We start from the raw sequence: 10,658 nt of genomic DNA on the forward strand, positions 1-10,658 counted from the left end.
CAAAATAAACTAAATGATGTGAAGAATCTGAATATCAAACAAATATAAATGAAGAAAAGGTTAATAAAGAGCATTTGGTTTTGCTTGATAATATTTTTGAAGAGAATATGGATGCCTTATCTGATAAGTTCATATCAAATATTAGAAAGAATAATAAGTTCAATGTATTATCTATTGAGGGAGACGATAAAGAAGATGCTGAATTTTAGCTAAAGGCATCAATTAGGTAGTTCTGGTCAATGAAGAATCTATTAAAGAAGCTTTGAATCAAGAAGAGATAATTGATACTTTCTAGGTTGGTTTATATGTTGATAATGATATCAACATTGCAAATAGCTTAAAGGAAAATAGTTCAACTTATATGGAGAATTTGTCTGTTGATGTTACTGCCGAAAATATTGCTATTCCTACAAAAACTTTCATTGATATTAGAAGGTTATGTGGAGTAATGTTTGATTCTGAACAGGAGGTTGTTACTTTATCATTTGATGTTAATTTAAATTTTAAAAAGTCTATGATTGTGAAGGATAAAGCTGTTGTTAATAAGGATGGCAATTCTTCCAATTCTAAACATAAGTTGTTTAAATAACTTCAATCATTGAGTCCGTTGGAAGATACGCCTAGAAGAAGAAATGCAGATTCTAGAGTTAAGAATTATAAGGGGAGCATTTCCCCTTCAGCTCATTGATATGCTTATTTTTTTTTTTTTATGTTGGCAAGTTGGCAAGAAGCAGGGTGGAGTTTTCTCCGTGGTGCTTAATGGTTGAGCTTTTGTTCAGGAATTATATAAGATCTCTCGCTATGAGTAATGTCCTCAACATTCGGTATTGGTATATCTCTATTTCAGTGGATGGTATACTTTTTCTTATGGATTCAATGGATGACATTCGTTTATTTCAGAGAAGCCTATTTGAAGATTTCTTAGGCAATTTTTGGACTTCTGATGTTCTATTTATTTACTTTCTAGTTTATTGTTGTGGTTGTTTTTATTTTGTTTTTTTTTTATATTTGTTTTATGAAATTATATTAATTATTTATGGGATCGGTACTAGTTCTTATTTTTTAATCGGTTGGGAATTTTAGGATGCTAACCAAGCTTTTAGGTTGTTTAATATTTGGTATCCCCTCCACCTCAAGGGTTTTAAAATAGGAAGTAGTGGGTCTCATTTCAATTATAATAGTTTTATTTTAACTTATATGCTCTTCAATAAGGTTCCTTAGGAGTTGTAATTAGCTATAGGTGCTCATCCCTATAGAGAGTTTTGAATCCAAAATTAAAATAAACCATACCTTAGCTCTTTGCTAAGGTAACAGAAAAATTTATGAACGCAAACCTAAGCTTTAAACATTATTTTAATTTCATAAGCAAAAGATAAGTGAATATTCTTTTTTACTTCTAGGGGTAATTTGAATATTTCTTATATGTTTTATTATGATTATTTTATCTTTATAAATAAGTGATAAATAAATATTCCCTTTTATACTTATGGATAAATTGAATATTCTTTATATAGTTTGATTATGAAATTTATTTCATTAATATACTTTTGTAATTGAAACACTAAATGAATATTCTTTTTTATCCTTAAGGATGAATTGAATATTCCTTATGCAATTTCGATAAAAAAAATATAATCATTGATTTATCTTCATGATTAAAATGATTAGTGAATATTCCTTTATTCTCTAGGATGAATAAAATTTTATTATGGTATGTTTGTTTATGAAAATAAATTAAATGTTTCTCTTCTCAAATCAGTATTGAGACATTAGTCTATCCTTTATGATGTTATACTGTCAATCAATGCAAATTTGACTAATGAAACCAAATTTTAAAGCAAATCATGTGTGGAAACAACAAAAATTTGTCCACATCCTTTATAGATATTTGCACTTTGATAAATTATTTAAACAAAATAAAATGATAATTAAAAATTATGTTAAATTATGATAATAATGAAATCTTAGAAGTTACTTTGAATGAACATTGCATTATAATTCATAATTTGAAAACATAAAATTAACTAATCTAGATAATTTAGATCATTGACTTAATTTTGAATTCAGAAACTATACATTAACTCATTTACAACTGAATTGAAAAATGGATAACTAAGTTCAGGGATTAGATTTGAGTAGCTTAAATAAGGAGAATCATAGTAAACTTCAAATTGTAACTGATGATCTTTTTAAATTCTTATATTACTTTGATAACATTGCAAGAGGGTGAAAGAAAAAATTGACATTCAAAATTATTAAGTATGTACTTCACAAATAGTATAGATAATGAAAATATGAAAAACTCAAAAGAAAATATTTTAAAAAGAAAAAGATGAGTGCATTAAAAATTAGTATTTAGTAGTAGCTTAAATTCAACAATATCCTACTACTTAAATAAAAAAGGATAAAATTAGTAATACAGTACATGTGATAGAGCACTAATAAAATTCCTATTTAACTATGAGTATAACTAGTCCTTAGGTAATACTATTCAATTTAATATTCAAAAGTCAATTTTATATTTGAAAACATAGTGAACATATTCAAAATAAACAATAGGAAGGATGACTAATTGGGATAACTATTATGACATTTTCAAATTATAATTTAGACTTTGTTCATTTAAAATTACTTATAGACTGTGTTATCTAATCCTATATTATAGTAATTTAAATTATCAATTTTTTTTTGTTATTAAGTGGTTAATGGGTGAAAGTTATTATTACATAAGGCCCAACAAGAGTTTGAGTTGGTGGAATTTGTTAAGAGTAAGTTTTACATTATTTTATTGTGTTTTAATTTCAATGAAGATGTATTAGTTTAGTTGTGTTTGCATAAAAAATATTAATAAATCTATGAAAAAAATAAGTGATAAGTAGCACCATAGTGCCAACTTATATAACACCACAACACAAGATTAATCACCCCGAGGAATCTATTTTAAACTTGGCATCACCAGACTTCTCTATTTGCAAGTGCTATAGTAGTACCTCAGTCTGTTTCATGATGTTGCGTAGAATCGTTGTGGAAAAATTCAGCACTACAGTGTTAGGGTTCTCAAGAAAATGAATGTCGTAGTGCCATGCCTTGTTAAGAGAGTTGTTATTTGCATGTTTTACTTTCTTGCAACTTGTATAGATTTGATGATTCCAAATATTATTGTTTCAATTATTATTTTCTCCTAACACTTTCTAGAAGAATTGTATTTGCTATTGTGCGGACTAACATTTCAGGATAATCGTACTCTAGACTACTTAAGAGTTCAAATCAAATTCAGCATATCATATTTTGTAACTTGAAGTCTATATTTTTCACTTTATTGAGTTAGAAAGAGTATGATTGAAATTGAGTAACCTAACACACACACACACACACACACACACACTGAGGGAGATCTTTAAAAGCTCAAATGTTTTTTACTTATCGTATGGGATGAACATTATTTGTACGGGACGATCAAGTCAGTTATACCCCTTGGAGAGCAATGGAACGAACAAGAAAGTGAAGAAATTGATCTAAGTCCTGATCATCCAGATGAAATGCCAAATTCGTTCCTGGACACTTTCCTTTGATTTCTCACTTTGAACTGTTTTTCCAAACGAAATGGTCCATTCATTCCAGGGTGATCTTCATTGTATTCATAACTTGAACTAATCGTCCAGACAAAATATCCAATTCGTCCGAGGACGATCTCCTCTGGATCCTTACTCTGAACAGATTGTCCAAACGAAATACCAAATTTATCCCTGGATGATGTCCTTGGGATTCTCATTTTGAACAGTTCGTCTAGAAGAAATACACCATTTGTCCTAGGATGATCTTCTTGAGTTTCAAGGTTTGTACTGTTCGTCAAGACAAACATGAACATTCGACCCAGGATGATGTTCTCTGTTCTTTTAACATATGGATCATCTGCAAATATATTTCAGCGTGGATTTTAAAATGCATGTTCGTATCGGACGAACTAAGTTCAACTGGGACGATGATTGGGTATAAATTCACCTCATCCTAATGCACATAAGAGTTCATACGTAACAGTTTTACACTGTTCGTACGTATGAAGTCACAATCGTACGGGATAATCATGTACGTACAAAATTGAAAATTCACAATTTTTGGACGGTTTTTTGTGTCTTTCATATAAAAGGACCTTTGTAAAGTGCCTTATAATCTTTTTACTTACCAGTCTTCGTGTAAACAGAAGGGAGAGTGAAGGAGAGAGTGTTTGAAGGAGGATTCTAACTATTGGAGCGTGAAGGATTCACTTGGTACTCAAAGGTAAGAATCTCCAATTGGGACTGTGATTACTTTACTCTTTTCTCTGATCCTTCTAGATTTCTCGTGAGAAGATCTATCAAGGAGATTCTTACTATTGGAGCGTGAAGGATTCATTTGGTACTCAAAGGTAAGAATCTCCAATTGGGACTGTGATTACTTCACTCTTTTCTCTGATCCTTCTAGATTTCTCGTGAGAAGATCTATCAAGGAGATCCGGTTCTCTGCTGACACTTGTAGAGTGTGAACAGCCAAAGGGTTCTCTTCCTACTCTTGGAGAGTGTGAACAACCAAAGGGTTCTCTGCCCACACTTAGAGAGTGTGAAAGGATGATTGGTTCTCTGCCAACACTTGGAGAGTGTAAAAGGATGACGGTTCTCTGCCAACACTTGGAGAGTGTAAAAGGATGATGGTTCTCTGCCGTACTGGGTAGTGGTGGAAGAGAGTTTTTGTAAAGGCTTCTCCGCCTCGCTATGGGTGCAAAAGGAGAGTCACAAGTGGTATTAGTGCAATACTCGAAGGGTGCCTCCGGGGAGTGGATGTAGGTCGTGTTTGACCGAACCACTTTAAATATTGTATCTTTTTATTTTTTGCTTCTTTTGTTTTTACTTTATTGTATTGTTTAATTTGTGGTTAAAAAAAACTTTTTCTACAAAAATTCACTAAAATTATTATTACTTTAAATTTCAAAAGAAGGATAATTTTTAAATTACCAATTCACCCCCCTCTTGGTTAGCCATTGAGATATAAGTTTAGATAAACAACCTAATTTATATTAAACAAGTTTCAACAAGTGGTATAAGAGCTTTGTTTCAAAATCATAAGTTTAGACTACTTTTTGATTAACGTAGATGGCTAAATTTGGAAACTGAAATACACCTGAGGGTTACTCTATAACTAGATCTCCATTGTTCGACAATATTCCTTTTGATTTTTGAAAAACACGCATGTCTTCATTTTTACAGTCACTTGATTACCGTATGTGGATCTTAGTTCAGGAAGGGTATACGAAACCAACTAGATTTGTTGATGGAGTTAGAGTTGAAACACATTTTGTGGGTTGGACAGTAGAAGAACATGACTTAGCACAATTAAATGACAAATGCTTGAATAGTTTCTTTTGTGCTCTTAAACAAGAAGATTACATGCGGATTTATACTTGCAAGAGTGGAAAGGATATATGGGATAGACTTTGTATAACTTATGAGGGGACTAATGAAGTTAAACAATCTAGACTTAATATCTTGTTGCATGATTATGAATTATTTCGCATGAAACAAAATGAATCCATTTTTGTTATGTACACAAGATTCACACAAATAGTCACCTCTTTACATACATTAGGTAGGAAACTAATGAATGCTGAAATGGTTAAAAAGATACTTCATTGTTTACCTACTGCTTATGATACTAAAATTACTACAATTACAGAGTCTAAAGATCAAAACATTTACTCTATTGATAATCATCTTGGATCGCTAATTACTTACGAGCAAGGAGTTAGCCAAAGAAAGATTGATGCAGGTGAACCACGAAGGGAGAAGAAATAGCACTGAAAGTGGAGGAGTCAGAGAGTGAACACTCATAACCTGAGGATGAAGATGACATCACACTGAAGACTAGACAATTCAGAAGCTTTCTAAAGAGGAAGCAAAAGAGACGCCAGCAATGGAATCGAGGTAAATTTAATAGAAATGTCAAGATTTCAAATGATGTTATTTGCTATGAGTGCAGGAAATCTGGACATATTAAGACAGACTGCCCAAAACGCAAAGCCACTCCTAGCAAGGAGAAGGTAGAGGAGAAACCAATTGTGAATAAGGGCAAGAGAAAATTCCAAAGAACTTTCTGGCGGACTCAGCTTCAAACTTGTCAAAGATGGAAAAGGAAGATGAAGTCACTAATCTATGCTTAATGGGGATAATCTTGATCAGTCAGATCAAGAAGCGGTATGTGACTTAACTTACAATGAACTTTTTGAAGTTTCTTAACACATGTATGATGCATATAGAAAGTTAAAGAAAATGCATACTAGTCTAAGCTTAGAATTTTAGGAACTACAAAAGAAACATGAAATCCTTAGAAAAGAATGTTAAAAACATCATGCTTTAATTGATGACAACCACATGAAATTACTTGTTAAGTTTGATGACTTGAATAAAAATTATGAAATGTTAAAAACATCCTTGGCAGACTTCAAATTGAAATCAAGAATAATAAGGATGAATCAGAGAGCAAAATATATCAAATCAATTATACAAATCGAATTTCAAAAGATATGAATTCATTTTACAAATTGAAGATAAAAGCTCTAGAGGATAATAGGATACCCCCAAGACTTGAAGATTTCACTAATCCTATTTTGTATCCTAAATTTATGAAATCCTTGAATTGAAGTATGAATAGTAGAAGACTTAAGAATCAATTTTCAAAAGTCAAATATAATAATTGTGGGTTAATTGGACATATAGCTCACACCTGTACTTTGAAGAAGAAAACTTATTTGGTGTGGAAACCTAAGATGCATAAACCTAGACATATCATACATGCATCTATTTATAAATTACTAAAAGGAGAACCCAAACTTGTTTGGATTCTCAGTTCTAACGTTTGATAATTTTGTAGGGTCGCTCTCACACAAGACCTCATAAGAGCATATGATACCTGGACAGTGGATGCTCAAAGCATATGACTGGAGATACTACATAATTCATATTGCTGAAAGCCAGGAGTAGAGGCAAGGTTACACTTGGAGATAACACCACAAGAAAGGTGGTTAGGTCAGGTATGATTGGAAATCTTAAGAATTTTTTCATTGAAAATGAGTTATTGGTAGAAGGCTTAAAGCATAATTTATTAAGTATTAGCCAGCTATGTGATAAAGGATACTGTGTAAAATTTTTCCCTACTAGCTGCATATTAAGCCTAAATGGAAATGATGTTTTGAATGGTATAAGGGTAAACAACGTGTATATGCTAGACTTGAATTACATTAAAACTTCTACTGCTTTTTGTTTAAAAACTATTTCTGATGAGTCATAGCTTTAGATAGGAGACTTTATCACTCTAGCATGAAAAAGCTTAGGAGTATTACCCAAAAGAACCTAGTAAGAGGTATATCAAAACTAGACTTTAATAAGAACCATCTTTGTGATGCATGTCAATTAGGAAAACAGGTGAAGTCATCTTTTTAGTATAATAAGAATCTTAGAACTAGTAAACCATTGGAGATTTTACATATGGATCTTTTTGGACTAGTTAGAACTGTAAGTCTAGGAGGGAAGGTATACAGATTTGTGATTATGGATGATTACTCTAGATTCACATGGGTTAGATTTCTATTTTATAAGAGTGAATCATTTGAGGTATTTAAAAAATTTTTGACTTGGATTCAAAGAAAGCTAGGATATAAAATTATGACTATTCAAAGTGATCATTGAGGAGAATTTGAGAATAAAAAATTTGAGAATTTTTGTAAAGAGAAATGAGTTGATCACAATTTTTCTGCACCTAGAACCCCTCAGCAGAATGGGGTAGTCAAAAGGAAAAACAAAATATTAATAGAAGTTTCCTGAGCCATGTTGGCAGAATACTCACTTCCTAAATATTTTTGGGCTGAGGTGGTTAACACTGTATATTATGTTTGAATAGGGAGAATGTGAGATCAAAATTAAATAAAACAACTTATGAGTTGCTAAAAGGAAGAACACTTAATTTGTCACATTTGTATGTTTTTGGATGTAAGGTGTTTATTCATAATAATGGAAAATCTGTCTTAGAAAAATTTGATCCAAAATCAGATGAAGGAATTTTTATAGGATACTCAAGTATTGAAAAATTTTATAGAGTATTCAATAAAAGAACTTTGGTAATTGAAGAGACCACACATGTTGTATTTGATGAATCTAGAATTTTGGAAGAGCCAAACATTGTAGAAGATGAGATTGAGATTAACTCCCAAAAGATTGATAAAATAAATTTGGAAGAAAATTTGGAGATAGAAAACCCTTTGCCTAGAGATATGAGATTTCTAAGAACCACCTAAAGGAATTGATTATAGGTGAACCTAGTGAGGGTGTAAGGATTAGGTGTGGATTAAACAAAGAAGTCAATCATTTAGCCTTTATTTCAACCATAGAACCCACAAATATTGATCAAACACTTTCAAATGAATTTTGGATTTTGGCTATACAAGAAGAGTTAAATCAATTTGTAAGAAATAAAGTTTGGGAATTAATTGCAAGGCCAAAGGATCAAAGTGTAGTTGGAACTAAGTGGGTATTCAAAAATAAAATGAATGACTCAGGAGTAGTCATTAGAAATAAGGCTAGATTAGTAGATAAGGGGTATAATCAGATTGAAGGGATTGATTTTGAGGAGACTTTTGCCCCTATAGCAAGACTTGAAGCAATTAGGGTTTTGTTAGCCTTTGCCTGTTTTAGAGGATTTAAATTGTACCAAATGGATGTAAAAAGTGCCTTTTTAAATGGGGTAATTCAAGAGGTTATTTTTGTAGAACAACCTTCATGTTTTGAAAATTCTAAACACCCAAATCATGTTTTCAAACTGAAAAAGGCATTATATGAATTGAAACAGGCACCTAGGGCTTGGTATGAGAGGTTGAGCACATTCCTACTTGAGAGATCTTTTAAAAAAGGGAGTGTGGATACAACCCACTTTTTGAAGAAAATTTGAGAGGATATACTCATTATATAAATTTATGTTGATGACATCATCTTTGGATCTTCAAATAAAAATCTTTGTGATGATTTTTCTAAAATAATGAGTAATGAATTTAAGATGAGTCTAATAGGAGATTTAAGTTACTTTCTAGGCTTTAACATTAAGCAAATTGAGGAGGGTACATTTCTTAGTTAGTCAAAATATGTTAAGGAAATCCTCAAAAAGTATGAAATGGACAATACTAAACTTGTTAGTACACCAATGAGTTCCTCAGTTCAGTTGGATAAGGACCCTAAGAGAAAATCTGTTGATCAAAAGAAATTTGGAGGGATTATTGGATATTTGCTTTACTTCACAGCTAGCCGGCCCGATATCATGTTTAGTATTTTTTTATGTGTTAGATTTCAATCAGATCCTAAAGACTCACATTTGACAGCAGTAAAAAGGATTTTAAGATATCTGTTAGGAACTCAGAACTTAGGAATTTAGTATCCTAAGTTTAGCTCTTCATTTAAAATAATTGGTTATTCAGATTTTGACTTTGTAGGTTATAGGGTTGATAGAAAGAGCACTTGTAGAATATGTCAGTTTATTGGAAATTCTTTAGTCTCTTGGTCTAGTAAAAAAAAAATTCAGTAGCCCTATCTACTACTGAAGCTGAATACATTGCATTAGTAAGTTGTGTGGCACAAGTACTTTGGTTGAAATAACAGTTGATTAATTTAAGATTAACTATAGGTATTATTCCCATTTATTGTGATAATACTAGTGCTATTTGCATTTCTTAAAATCCTATTCAACATTCAAGAACCAAACATAAAAACATCAGGCATCATTTTATAAGGGTCTATGTATCCAAGGGAGAAATTGAACTCATTCAAGTTACAACAGTAAATCAAATTGCAAACATTTTTACAAAACCACTAGCTTTTGATACCTTCAGCATATTAAGAACAAGGCTTGGTGTAATTGATTTGAATGCTTAAATAAAAATGATTCTGCTACATTGATGTGTGTTTTTGTTAATATTTTGTGAGTCCTTTGATTTTTTGATTTTTTATATTTTCTATCGTTTTGTTTGTGTTTTTGTTTGATTTTGAGAATTTTTGTCCATGTTGTTTTGTGTTCTTTCACATCAAGATTCATGATTTTGAATGTCTTCTCAAATATTTTTAGTGATAATCGTCTGTACGAAATTCATTTCGTACGAGATGAATTGTGTAGTGTATTAACTGTCGGATTTGAACGGTTTGCATACAATTTTTCAATTTTTATTTCACTGTTCATCTGTAAGATTGTGACGATCATTCAGATGATGTGTATTCAATCGTATGCTTGCGTGAAGGTAATTATATGGATAAGATCAAATTAACTATTCCTGATCGTACGTAGGAACCTTTGGTTCGTCCATACGAACAGGTGGCATTTCAAAGTGGGGGATGTTTCAAACTGTCATAAAAATGACCTTAAATTTTATATCATCCTGGACGAACACCTATTCATCTGTATGATCATCTTAGTCAAAAGTCTATGAAAGGACGCATTGTAACTTGTGTGAGTATGAAAAGTCGTTTCATTTTTGGACGTATTCGTTCGTCCATAAAAAATATTTTTCGTACATATGAATCAAAATTCGTACGAGATGAAATTCATTTTGTCTGTACATAAACTCATTTTTCTTTAAATAGAAGGGTTCTGAA

This window comes from Dendrobium catenatum, unplaced genomic scaffold, assembly GCF_001605985.2.
Source record: "Dendrobium catenatum unplaced genomic scaffold, ASM160598v2 fragScaff_scaffold_465, whole genome shotgun sequence".
Taxonomy (NCBI): Eukaryota; Viridiplantae; Streptophyta; class Magnoliopsida; order Asparagales; family Orchidaceae; genus Dendrobium; species Dendrobium catenatum.